This window comes from Natrix helvetica (genome assembly GCF_964273705.1).
Source record: "Natrix helvetica genome assembly, chromosome: 7".
In the NCBI taxonomy this organism is placed as follows: domain Eukaryota; kingdom Metazoa; phylum Chordata; class Lepidosauria; order Squamata; family Natricidae; genus Natrix; species Natrix helvetica.
The window spans coordinates 2193930-2207580 of record NC_138558.1 but is presented as its reverse complement, the minus strand read 5'-3'; the positions used below and the strand labels follow the sequence as shown (position 1 = coordinate 2207580).

The window sequence follows — 13651 nt, the reverse complement described above, 5'->3', positions numbered from 1 at the left end:
GCTCTAGAGATTTAAATGTAGAGATCTAGGTCTAGATCTAAGTCAATCTAGAGCTTTCTCCTAATCTCAGTCACAATGGGTGATTGTTAGATTAAGGTTTTCTGCCCGTATGAAATAGAAAACTTGTTAATGGCAAATTTACAGCAGGGCGTTGGGAGGACGGGGGGGACTGGAAACTTGAAATTCAACAGGAGGTCCATAGGGACTTCCAGTGGTCAAGGATAAGGGGAGATGTTAGGGGTTTTATTTCACCTTGTCAGATCTGCGGCAGAAGTTGATATAATAAAAGAGAATCTTTGTAGCTCAGGGCTGAAATGATGCTCTCTGAGCTTCATTGTTTTCTTGCAGGCATTTCATTACTGAACTAGCTAACATCATCAGAGCTAGTGCCAGCAGGTAAAATAGAAACAATATTAGGTACGTCTGCCACCTTGAGTTATTTATAAAAGTAATAAAGGTGGGATAAAAACCAAATAAATCAACTTGGATTCTGTTCCTCAACCGCCCTGATTCTGAAATGGCCCTTGGGTGCTTCTGATTCTGCTGATTGATGTGGTTTCTTAGACTCCCTTCCTTTGTGTGACCATCACTTGGGACTGCGCTTTGCACTGCACTGACAATTGTGGTTAGCAGCTCTCCTGCTATGTAAATTCCTGTTGCTTGGTTTGGGGAATCCCTCAAGATGACCTCCACCGTTACCACTCACTTATCATGACGTGTAAATCCAACAACGGGTCTGCCAGGACTGAGCCAGGCTTTGCGGGGAGGGTGGTAGGCATGAAACTCCGATGCACAACTTGTCACATAATTAGATTTTGTTTCAAAACTTACCAAGCTCCTGCTCTATATCCAGCTGTCCATAACAGTTCACCGCCAAGACTTTTGTTCTTATAGAGTCCAATCCAATAGTCCACTTTATTTTGAATTGACATTTCATCTATAAAGCCCTTCAGGAGAGAAAATTAGATTATGTAGGTAGATAGGTAGGTAGGTAGGTAGGTAGGTAGGTAGGTAGGTAGGTGGGTGGGTGGGTGGGTGGGTGGGTGGATGGATAGATGCATGGATGGATGGACGGATAAGATAGACAGTGGGAGAGAAGGAAAGGGGAGAGGGAAGAGAGAGAGATAATATAAAGTTGATTACAAATTAAGGTTTAAGGGGGGGGGAACATATGTGGCCCCTGATTCCCTCTGACCCCACTAAGGACTGACTGAGCCTCTCCCCTTCCCAACCAGCAGTGTTTCTGAAGCTTCGGGGGCTCTGAGCATCTATGGGTATAAAGCAAAGGCACATAGGGGGTCTACGACAACTTGCCACAGTTCATATTTTTCAATAATTAAATTGAATTGTCCCACACAACATTTCTCGTGGCAAGTTGGCCATGGCGAGTTGTCCTGTGATGGGGTGGCTGTGGCAAGTTGTCATATTCCACTACAGGGGACGGTCCTTTGATGGAAGAGGAACTCTCCCTGGGTTTCCAGATCACAATTCCAAGGATGAGGAAATGAGGAAGGGGTTTCAGATACTTTCTACCTTCCCTTCCCTTTTTTGTTTCCCTTCCCATCACTCTGCTTTTCTTTCCTTTTTCCTTTCCTGCTCCTCCCCTTCTCTCCCTCCCTCCTCCCTCCCTTCCATCCTCCCCCCCTCCCTTCCATCCTTCCTTCCTGTCCCTTCCACCTCCCTCCCTCCTTTCTCCCTCCCCCCCATATTTTCTTTTGTTCTGCACAATATGCAGTGCAGCTCCCCCTTTTCTTTGCACCCCAGGAGGAAGGAGCGGACTCTTCTCATCTGTTAGATATCCACACAAGCTGCTGTGGTTTCCACTCCAGTCCTCCGTTTAGGCGGGAACAGAGGTTTAATCTGATTGGTTGAGAGGTCTGACAGCTCCCTATAAAAGGAGAGCTGTCAGACCTAACAGTTGCTGGATTGTACATACTTGTCTCTGAATAAAGAGCTGTTGTTGCCTTGAACCTGAGTCTGTCCTCTCATTGCCCTGATCTAACACTGGCGACGAGGGTGGGATCAAGAGGCAGATAAGGCAAAGTACGAACAACCAGACAATCCAGCAAGTGAATCCAGCCCGGAGCATCGGCGCGGCTTCGAGCAGCCGTTTTAAAGCGGCAAATTCAAACCGCACAAAAACAAAATGGCCATGCACGCTCCGCCAACTCTGTACGACCCAGTGGCTGAACATTGGGAATCCTACATGTTGAGGTTCGAATGCTTCCTCGAGGCAAATGATCTCATGGTGAGCTAGGCTAAAACTTTGGTTCAGGCTAAATAGCTTTCATATTAAGGGCCCAGAATTCTGGTCAAAGCTAAGTTCCTCCTTCTGCTGGGAAGGGGTTGCTGAGATGACAAATGACTATTTTTATCTGTAGCAGTGCAGACTGACCCAGACAGATGTATCCTGTTGTTCACTTCTGCTTTTAACCCCAATTGCAATAGACAGAATTTGATAAGGTCTGCACAAGTCTTGAGATGCGTGTAACTCCCTTTTCTTTCACTAACTTTAACCAAATATCTGTATGAAGCATTTCCCAGTTCCTCCTAGGACCATATATGTCAAATGTAACACCCAGTTAATGTACACGTTAAGTTGAAGTATAAAAACCCGCTTTTGTAAACCCTTCGGGGTTCAAACAATTTGCTATGTTATGGCTGTTTGGACCTATGCATAATACATTCCTTCCTGCATTGAAGAGCTCGGCCCAGTCCCTTCTTTTCTACAACAGTGATGGCACCCCAGATGGGACATTTAGGCTGAAGCAATATTTGGCTGAGGACCGCTTAACACCTCGGGTCCTTGGGGCAGCTGCTCCTGAACATCCTCCAGGCACCACGGGAGTTTCCCAACTTCTGGGAGGCGGCAGCGACTTCCCTGTGAGGCCGACGGTGCTGTGGGCGAGTCCAAGAACCCTGCGGTGTAGGAAAGAAGGTTTGTGGGATTCCTGGCCAGGACGCGTGGAGTGAAGCCTCAGGTGAGTATATGTAATAATTGTTACCTGCCTCACTTGAAGACAGAAGAGGGGACCTGATCTCTCCCCTGGACTCGGGACAGCTGTCCTAAAGAAGTCCGTGTGAGGTAACTGTGTGGGAAGGTTAAGTCACCGCAGCTCTCGTTAGAGACCGTGAGCACCGGGGCTACGAGTCAGTGACAGGATGGGGGGGACCCAGAGTGTGCCTAACACGCCGTTGGCATGCATGTTGAAAGGCTTTGGTAGCTATTTTAGAGACCCCTCATATCCCAAAGTAACAAAGGATAGATTAAAGTATTTGTGTAAAAATGCATGGCCACATATGGGAACTGGGTGCAGTTGCAATAGACAGAATTTGATAAGGTCTGCACAAGTCTTGAGATGCATGTAACTCCCTTTTCTTTCATTAACTGTAACCAAATATCTGTATGAAGCATTTTCCAGTTCCTCTTAGGACCATACATGTCAAATGTAACAACCAGTTAATGTACACATAATTTGAAGTATAAAAACCTGCTTTTGTAAATTCAAACGATTTGCTATGTTATGGCTGTTTGGACCTATACATAATAAATTCCTTCCTGCATTGAAGAGCTTGGCCCAGTCCCTTCTTTTCTACAACAGTGGGAGTACTGGATTTCTGAAAAAAGAACCTGTTCCTGGGATACTGCGGCCGTGAGGTTTTCGAGATGGCCAAAGATCTATCAGAGCCAACTGCAATCCAGGCAGTAACGTGGGCGGCCTTACAACAAACGCTACGGACACACTATGCGCCCAAACCATCTCGACATGTCCGCTGACACGAGTTCAACATGCGGAACCAAAAGGCTGAAGAATCCATCAACCAATACGTTGCAGCCTTATGAAAAGCGGCAACGTATTGCGACTTCCGTGACCTAGATGACCAAATCCTGGATCGTCTGATCTGCGGAGTGCGGGACATTCAGCTGCAGAAACGTCTGCTGGCGAAAGCCAACCTGTCCCTGCAGATCGCACTCGACGAGGCCAGGGCATCGGAGTCAGCCGACAGGTCCACGGAAGCCCTGCACCACCAGAACGACGTGCCACAAGCCGTTTTAAAGCAAGTGCAAGTACACCACGAGGCCGCAGACCAGGAGACAGATGACAGTGAGTGCGATGACAGCTACCGCATGCGCAATAGCCCCACGAAGCCGGTGTGAAAATTCGACTCCCATTTGCCGCCCTGTGCAAGCTGCGGAGGGAACCATCCCCGGTCTACCTACAGATTCTGGGACACAACCTGCCAGCGTTGCGATAAGAAGGGGCACATCGCAAAAGTGTGCCGAAGCGAAGTCCCTGCCACGACTTGGCAACCACAAACATACCGCCAACAGAGGCCCATCCCAGGGGGCTGGCGAAAGAACCAAGGGCGCCCAGAGAGAGAACCAAGGGAGACAGCCCAGAGAGAGTATACCCAGAGAACCGCTGAAAACCTATCAAACATTGATAGGTCAAGTCCGCACATGGCGGCCAAAAAAGCTGAAGCTCACGGTCCTCATTGAGGACGCTCCCTGCAAGCTTGAAGTCGACACTGGATCGTCTCTTATGATCATATCCTGGTCGACCCTTAAAAAGGCTATCCCAAGCCTCAAAAAATGGCAGCTTCACACGCCAGACATCATGCTGCGTGACTACCAGGGGAACCGAGTCCCCATCGTGGGCCAGGGCACCTTCCGGGTCCAATTCAAAAACATCACAGCCCAGCTTCCCGTGACCGTGGCCAGCGCACTGCTGCAGAGCCTCCTGGGGATAGACTGGTTCGAAGCCCTGGGTTTGGAAGTAACCGGCATCAACGCCATCGCGAATGGCGGCGCTGAGGCGATATTTAAGGAGTTCGAGGACGTCTTCAGCTCCAGCCTCGGTAAGTATGTGGGGACGCCAATATCATTTAATTTGGACCCCAACGTCGCACCTATCAGGCTTAAACCCAGGAGAGTGCCTTTTGCCCTCCGCCCTAAAATTGATAGGGAAATTGACAAGCTGGTGAGCCAGGGGATCCTAGAACCAGTGACCCCGGTCAAGCCAGATGGGTCAGTCCGCATCTGCACAGACTATAAATGTACAATAAACAATGTGCTACAACAAAGCGCCTACCCTGTGCCCATTGTACAGCACCTACTACATTCGCTAGGGCCAGGAAATTTTTTTGCCAAATTAGATATGGCGCAGGCATACCAGCAGTTGCCTGTAGATGGCGCCACAGCGAAGGCCCAAACCATTGTGACGCATAGGAGTGCATTCAAATGCAACCGCCTACAATTTGGAGTTAGTATCGCCCCTGGACTGTTCCAAAGCGTCATGGAACGGCTTTTGCAGGGGATACCAGGAGTCGTCCCCTATTTCGATGACATCTTGGTATCGGCTGCAAATGAGGCGCAACTTTTAAAATGTGTCAGGGCCGTTTTGACTAGAATTCGGGAAAAAGGCCTCCGCCTCAAAAAAGAAAAATGCAAAATTAATGTGCCCAGGGTAGAATTCCTAGGGTACATGATTGACGGTTCTGGCATCCACCCGACATCCCAAAAAGGATGCCCCTACACCTTGCAATCAGACTGAGTTGCAAGCTTTCCTCAGGCTCCTTAACTTCTACAGCGTCTTTCTCAGGCAAAAAGCAACCATCGCAGAGCCCTTGCACCGACTACTAGCCAAAAACGCTAGATGGACCTGGGGATGAGCTGAGGCCGCCGTGTTCGCCGGTGTAAAGCGCCTGCTCACTGCCGACTCCCTGCTGGTCCAGAACAGCCAAACCCTGCCGCTGGTTTTAACGTGCGACGCTTCCCCCTTTGGCATCGGCGCAGTCCTCAGCCACTGTATGCCCAACGGCGCTGAAGCCCCCATCGCCTTCTACTCAAGAACCTTGTCTCCCGCTGAACGGAACTATAGCCAATTGGACAGAGAAGCCTTGGCTGCTGTAGCGGGAGTCAAGCGTTTCCATGAGTACCTCTATGGCCGCAATTTTGAACTTGTGATGGACCACAAGCCATTGCTGGGGCTGCTGGCTGGGGACCGACCCACCCCGGTATCCCTTTTCCCACGCATGACCAGGTGGACTGTTTTCCTGGCTGCCTACACATACAAACTGGTACACCGACCAGGCTCCACGCTGGGACACGCTGACACTTTGAGCCGCTGTCCCCTACCCAAACTGTTGGCCGACCCCACTCGGGAGACTCCGGTCCTTTTGATTGACTGTTTGGACACTGGACTAGTCTCATCTGCTGATGTTGCCCGCTTTTCCACGAAGGACAATGTAATCAAGCAAGTGCTTAACCCGGTGTGGAAGGGGTGGCCCAAGGGGCCTGTTGGGGCCAAATTTAAAATGTTTTATGCAAAGCGTGACGAAGGGATGTTTACTATGGGGGGACCGGGTTCTTAAGGGATGTTTACTGTGGGGGGACCGGGTGGTTGTTCCAAATAGACTGCGACAAGCAGTATTAGATGCATTGCATGTGGGGCATCCTGGCATCGTCTGGATGAAGGCATTGGCTAGGAGCTATGTCTGGTGGCCTAACATGGACAGGGAAATCTAAAAGTGGGTGGCCACTTGCCAGGAATTCCTTGTCAGGAATCCAGACCAGCTCCCCCAGAGGCGCCCGCTAAGGAGTAGGAGCGCCCTCAGGCACCCTAGTCTAGGGTGCACATAGATTTTGCAGGCCCTGTTCATGGCCAAATGTTTCTCATAGTTGTGGACGCATATTCGAAATGGTTAGAGGTAGCCCTGATGACCTCTACCACGGCAGAGGCGGTCATCAAGGTGCTACGGAGACTTTTCTCCATGCACGGCCTGCCTGACATCTTGGTCTCCGACAACGGGCCCCAATTTACGGCCATGCACTTCGAGACCTATCTAGCTAGCCGGGGAATTCGGCATGCCCTAGTCGTGCCATTCCATCCAGCCTCGAATGGACAGGTGGAACGAATGGTGCGCTCAGCAAAAGAGGCCCTCGCCAGAATGGGCCTGGGTGAGTGGCAAACACGGGTTGATCACTATTTACTAATACAACATATTACTCCTAGCGCCACCACCGGGAGAAGCCCCGCCGAGCTTCTAATGGGTCGCCGGCTAAGGTCCCACCTAGACCGGCTACACCCAAACTACTCTGCCACATCGCCTCCAGACTCCACTAGCAAGATTCGGAACTTTAGCATAGGGAATTCAGTATACACCCACAATTATGCAGGGGGGAGTCTGTGGAAATTGGAGAAGGCACATTGACCAACTCCGCGGTCGCCTAACCCACTCCAATCTTAGGGCACCAGAAGAAACTCTGACGCCAACCGACCAAGGCCCTACTCAAAAGGAGCAAACATTCACTCCTTCCACAGACTTCTCAATCCTGAAAGAACCGGCAGACTTACCTGAGTTTGTTGCAAGCCCACAGCGAGCCCCGAGTGAACAAACTCAAAGGACTCCAGCCGCGGCCTGGGGTAAGTTCCAGCAGCTTCCACCGAGAGGAGCTGAGGAGCACACAGGTCCCTCCGACCTGCTCCACGAACCGGTTCAAAATGAACTGCGGAGGTCTGCCAGAGTTAGGCAAAGACCCGCCTACCTAAAAGACTACGTCACTAATTGGAACACTCCAACTAAGAGGGGAGGGGTGTTAGATATCCACACAAGCTGCTGTGGTTTCCACTCCAGTCCTCTGTTTAGGCGGGAGTCTAGGTTTAACTTGATTGGTTGAGAGGTCTGACAGCTCCCTATAAAAGGAGAGCTGTCAGACCTAACAGTTGTTGGATTGTACATACTTGTCTGTGAATAAAGAGCTGTTGTTGCCTTGAACCTGAGTCTGTCCTCTCATTGCCCTGATCTAACATCATCCTTTCAAAAGCAAATTTCCTCTAAGACAAGCAGTTTGTCTCTCTTTTCCTCTTCCCAGCTAATCCCCTGCCTTCTTCCCTCTTGGGTCCTAACCAGGCCTGATCAAGGATGCCCCCTGCCCACTTTCTCTCTTGCCCTTATCACTCTGCCTGCCAAGACAGAGAAGCGGCTCCAGAAACATTCAGCATCTATTCCTCCCTTCTGCCTCTTTTACTCTCCCTTGCTCTCCTTCTCCTGTGTTAGGAATCCAGGCAGTGTCCTAGTTGCACACATTTTCAACTACCAGGCAACCTATTTTCATTCTGGAAAAGTAATTGACACTTTTTCATGAAGCAGCCATTTTAGAAAAATGGTGACACATATGCCTGTACTCACTTGTTCTTCACCATATCTACAGGAAACCAAATCTGCAGTGTGCCTCCCTAAACAGTCATCACGAGCTTCCTGCCAAGGTTTTCGTATTGTAGAAAAATAATAGAGATTTTTTTCGAAAGCTTGCCAGCCTGGAAGCATTTCAGTAAGAATTTCTTTGAACCAGTGGAGAAAACAAAAGGATGACATTAGTTAGTTCAAAAATCTTATAAGCATATTCTAATTTTTAAAATCAATTCACCATTCAAAGTTGATTGTATACTTCTGTTGGAGCACAGTGCTCTCCCTAAAATTTCAGGAAGTAGTTCAAAACTGTTTTCTGTATTTTTTATTGGCCGCGTATCTCATGGTTCAAGGAGACTCTGAGTGGCCCTGCGGTTCATTGTCCTTCCATGAGGCACTGTTCAATTATTTTACTTTTTATAAGAATAAGAATAAATCAAAAACTGCAGCACCTCCTGAACACCATCGGCATTGACAAAATGACCATTGGTCAATTGCAAAAGGCATCTTGACTGCCAACAGCTTACATCCTGCGCTCATTTCTTTTTTCTTTCTTTCACACCATCAAATGAGCGCATCTGCCTAGCCCAAGTCCTTCAGAAGGACTCAACAGGATAATAATAATAATAATAATAATAATAATAATAATAATAATAATAATAATAATAATAACAACAACAACAACCCCCATATTTCATTATAATTGTTTGCCTTAATCATCCCTTTTTAAAATTCAATTTATGTTATTAATTTATCATTTCTTGCCGTACTCCAAATTTCATTATACCACTCATTTCTTTGAATATCCCAATTTCATCACCAATATTCACTAATCTAGCTGCCATTATCAAATTTACAATCAATTTTTCTTTTTTGTTTCATTTATATCCTGTTTTTCCACCAGCAACAGTAATGCAATCCTCAGTGACGTATCTAAATTTACATTTGTTCCACTTTTCAACAAAATGTTTAAATTTAGGGATTACTTTTATGGAAAGAAACTTAGGACTTCTGCCCTAAAGCTAAGACTGTCCCATGATAATGGGATCCTTATCAACTTCACTAATGTCTCAGAATAAAAACTAAAGCCAATACAGGTAGTCCTTGACTTATAACAGTTCATTTAGTGACCGTTCAAAGTCACAACAGCACTGAAAAAAATGGCATGACCTTTTTTCACACTTTTCCCCATGGTCATGTGATTTACATTTGGATGATTGACAACTGGTTCATATTTATGACAGTTGTAATCCCTCAGAATCATGTGATCACTTTTTGCAATCTTGTGACAATGCGGAAGCCAGATTCACTTAACAACCATGTTACTAACTTAACAACTGCAGTGATGCCCTCAACAAATGTGGCAAGAAAAGTCGTAAAATGGGGCAAAGCTCACTGAACAAATTTCTCACTTAGCAACATAACTTTTGGGCTCAATTGTGGTCCTAAGTCGGGGACTACCTGAATGTATTATTGAAGGCTCAACACAAGGGTTACTATTTAGCATTCTTGAACTTTGCTGTCTTGTTAATTATATCCCAGAGGTTTAGACAATATCTGTGCAAAAGGAACTGTGAGTATAGAGACAAAACTTACTAGTTATTTGGAAGCATCATAAACTTTGGTTAGATATTTAAAATTAAAGATTATTTCCAGAAATGCTTCAGGAAAGGGAATTTGCTTATTCTGAAGGTTTGCAGACTTGATTAACTTACTCAGTTCATTTTGGAGCTCTTCGTTCTTTAAGGTCCAGTTCAACAGATGCAGTGTAAGGCGATGAACCGCAGCAAGAATTTCCATGTCTAAAAACATACAGCAATTCAAATCAAGAGATGTGAAGTAAAAATCTACAGTAAGTATCAAATCATTTCCCAATTCTTTTAGATTTGAGGTGATTAAGGAGACCATGAGAGAAGAAGATGAGATCATGGAAGATTTTAAATGAAGGACAGTTAACGAACATGAGATCTGCAAAGTCCTTGTCCATAATTATCTCTCTACATTGAGACCTTTCAGGATGATCTCTTTTAACAGGCAGATCGGGGTGGGAGCCGACCTCAGAAAACGTTGAATTTATTACGTTGGCAGCTCATACAATGGAGGTGTTAGATATTAACACTAGCTACCAGAGTTTTCACTCTGGTCCTCTGTTCCGGTGGGAACAGAGGTTTAATCTGATTGGCTAAGAGGTCTGACAGCTCCCTATAAAAGGGTTGCTGTCAGACCGAATAGTCGCTGGATTGTACATACTTGACTGTCTGAATAAAGAGCTGTTGTTGCATTAAGCCGGTGTCTGCCTTCTCATTGCCTTATCTAACACTGGCAACGAGGGTGGGATTGAGAGGCAGATAGGTGAAGAAACGAACAATGAGACATCCAGCAAGTAAATCCAGCCCGGAGCTTCGGCGTGGCATCAAGCTACCATTTTGAGCGGTAAATTCGAACCGCCTCATCCAAGAATGGCCATGCATGCCCCGCCAACTCCGTATGACCCGGTGGCCGAACACTGGGAATCGTATATGTTACGGTTCGAATGCTTCCTCGAGGCAAACGACCTTATGGGCATCCCTGACACCCGCAAAAAGAACCTCTTCCTGGGATACTGCGGCAGAGAAGTCTTTGAAACCATGAAGGACTTGTCGGAACCAACTCCGATCCAAGCGGTTCCTTGGGCGGTGTTACAACAGACTCTAAAAACTCACTACGCGCCCAAACCATCGAGGCACATTCCCCGCCATGAATTCAACGTGCAAAACCAACATGAGGAAGAATCCATAAACCAATATGTCGCGGCCCTGTGAAAAGCAGCAACATACTGCAAATTCTGTGACCTGGATGACCAAATTTTAGACCGCTTAATCTGTGGCGTGCGGGACATTAACCTGCAGAGACGTCTGCTAGCCAGATCAAATATGTCTCTGCAGATTGCACTTGATGAGGCCAGGGTGTCCGAATCTGCAGACAAGTCCACGGAAGCATTACAACACAGCACAAACTGTGCAGAAGCAAACGCGCGTACATCACGAGGCCGCTGAACAAGAACCCTCTGACAGTGAAGAAGATGACAGCTACTGCATGCGCAGTAGCCGCACAAAACCAGTGCAAAAATTCAACTCACGCCTGCCACCCTGTGCTAGCTGCGGAGGGGACCATGCCCGGTCTACCTGTCGGTTTCGAGATGCGACCTGTCAGCATTGCAGCAAGAAGGGGCACATTGCCAAAGTGTGCCAGAGCGAACTCTCTGCCACCACTTGGCAGCCAAAATCCAATCCAAACCGCAAACAGAGGCCCAACCCAGGGGCCTGGCGGAAAACTCAAGGGCACCCAGAGAGAGAACCTAAGGCAACCTATCAAACCACGATAGAGCAAGTCCTCACTAGGTGGCCAAAAGCTGAAGGTCACAGTCCTCATTGAGGACACTCCCTGCGAGCTCGAAGTTGACACTGGATCGTCCCTAATGATCATATCCTGGTCAAACCTGAAGCAGGCCATCCCGAGCCTGAAAAGATGGCACCTTCGCACCCCAGACATCAGTTTGCGAGACTATCAGGGGAACCGAGTCCACATCGTGGGCAAGGCACCTTCCAAGTGCCGTTCAAAGACATCAGCGCCAAGCTTCCTGTGACCATGGCCAGCGCACTGCTACAGAGCCTCTTGGGGCTTGATTGGTTTGAAGCCCTGGGGTTGGAAGTAACCGGAATCAACTCCGTAAAGGACGGCGCTGCCGAGGTGATTTTTAAGGAGTTCGAGGATGTCTTTGGCTCCGGTCTCGGTAAGTATGTGGGGACGCCAATCTCTTTTAGCTTGGACCCCAACATAGCGCCTATTAGGCTCAAACCCAGGAGAGTACCTTTCGCTCTCCGCCCTAAAATCGATAGGGAAATTGATAAACTGGGGAGCCAGGGGATCCTAGAGCCAGTCGACCATGCACGCTGGGAGACCACTATAGTGACCCTGGTCAAGCCAGATGGGTCAGTCCGCATCTGCATGGACTATAAATGCACAATAAACAATACACTACAACAAAGCGCCTACCCTGTGCCCATTGTACAGCACCTACTACATTTGCTAGGCCCAGGAAATGTTTTTGGAAAGTTAGATATGGCGCAGGCATACCAGCAGTTGCCTGTAGATGGCGCCACAGTGGAGGCTCAAACCATCGTGACGCACAGGGGTGCATTCAAATGCCACCGCCTGCAATTCGGAGTTAGTATCGCCGCTGGACTGTTCCAAAGCATCATGGAACGGCTTTTGCAGGGGATACCAGGAGTCGTCCCCTATTTCGATGACATCTTGGTATCGGCTGCAAACGAGGCACAACTTTTAAAAAGAGTTAGGGCTGTTTTCACCAGAATTGGCGAAAAATGCCTCCAGCTTAAAAAAGAAAAATGAAAAATTAATGTGCCAAGGGTTCAGTTTCTGGGGTACATGATTGATGGCTCTGGGATTCACCCAAAATCACAAAAAGTAAAAGCTGTCCAGGAAGCCCCTACACCTCGCAATCAGGCTGAGCTACAGGCATTCCTCAGGCTCCTTAACTTCTACAGCGCCTTTCTCAAACAGAAAGCAACCATCGCTGAGCCTTTGCATCGTCTCCTGTCCAAGAATGCCAAATGGTCCTGGGGCCAAGCCGAGGCCGCCGCATTTGCCGCGGTCAAGCGCCTTCTGACTGCCGACTCCCTGCTGGTGCAGTACAGCCAGACCCTGCCGCTGGTGTTAACTTGCGATTGTCAGGGGAAAAAACGCCTGATATCTGAGATCAATGGACCGTGGCTGATTCCCTTCCGCATATCTTTTGAGATATTGAGAAAAATAAAAGTCTTTAAAAGTATTCTAATTAATAAACAAACTTTAAGAATAAAATAATAAAAGTAAATGAAACAGAAAATAACTAATGGTTACATTTTGATCATGAAAGCTACGTCCGCCAAGTTGGCTGCCGAACAAAGAAGAAGGGAATTTGGGATGTGTAACGCGTGCGCAATAAATCACTTTCAGATAACATTTTGTTTTATGACCTGCGCAATAAAGCTTTCTTAGTTTAACTCTTGAGTGTCAATTCATTCAGTTCAGGCCTAGCAAACTTTTTAACATCGTGACAGCGATGCATCCCCTTTTGGCATCGGCGCTGTCCTCACCCACTGCATGCCCAACAGCACGGAAGCCCATATTGCTTTCTACTCGCGAACCTTATCTTCCGCTGAAAGAAACTACAGCCAAATGGACCGAGAGGCTTTGGCTGCAGTAGCAGGAGTGAAAAGGTTCCACAAATACCTTTACGGCCGAGACTTTGAACTTGTGACAGATCACAAACCATTGTTGGGGCTACTGGCTGGGGAAAGACCTACCCCGGTATCTTTGTTTCCACGCATGACCAGGTGGACTGTTTTCCTGGGTGCTTACTCCTACAAACTGGTTCACCGCCCTGGTTCCACATTGGGACACGCAGATGCTTTGA

The 13651-nt window shown here is 47.6% G+C and overlaps 1 long non-coding RNA gene across 1 annotated transcript in view; it reads right to left on the bottom strand.

Annotated features, from left to right (window-relative positions):
• Nucleotides 1-842: 842 nt before the first annotated feature.
• The window catches only part of LOC309395607, a 251088-nt gene continuing 238279 nt past the window's right edge, over nt 843-13651 (bottom strand). The window contains exon 5 of the long non-coding RNA XR_014175936.1: nt 843-947. This is a non-coding gene — a long non-coding RNA (uncharacterized lncRNA). The remainder of the gene's footprint in view (nt 948-13651) is intronic.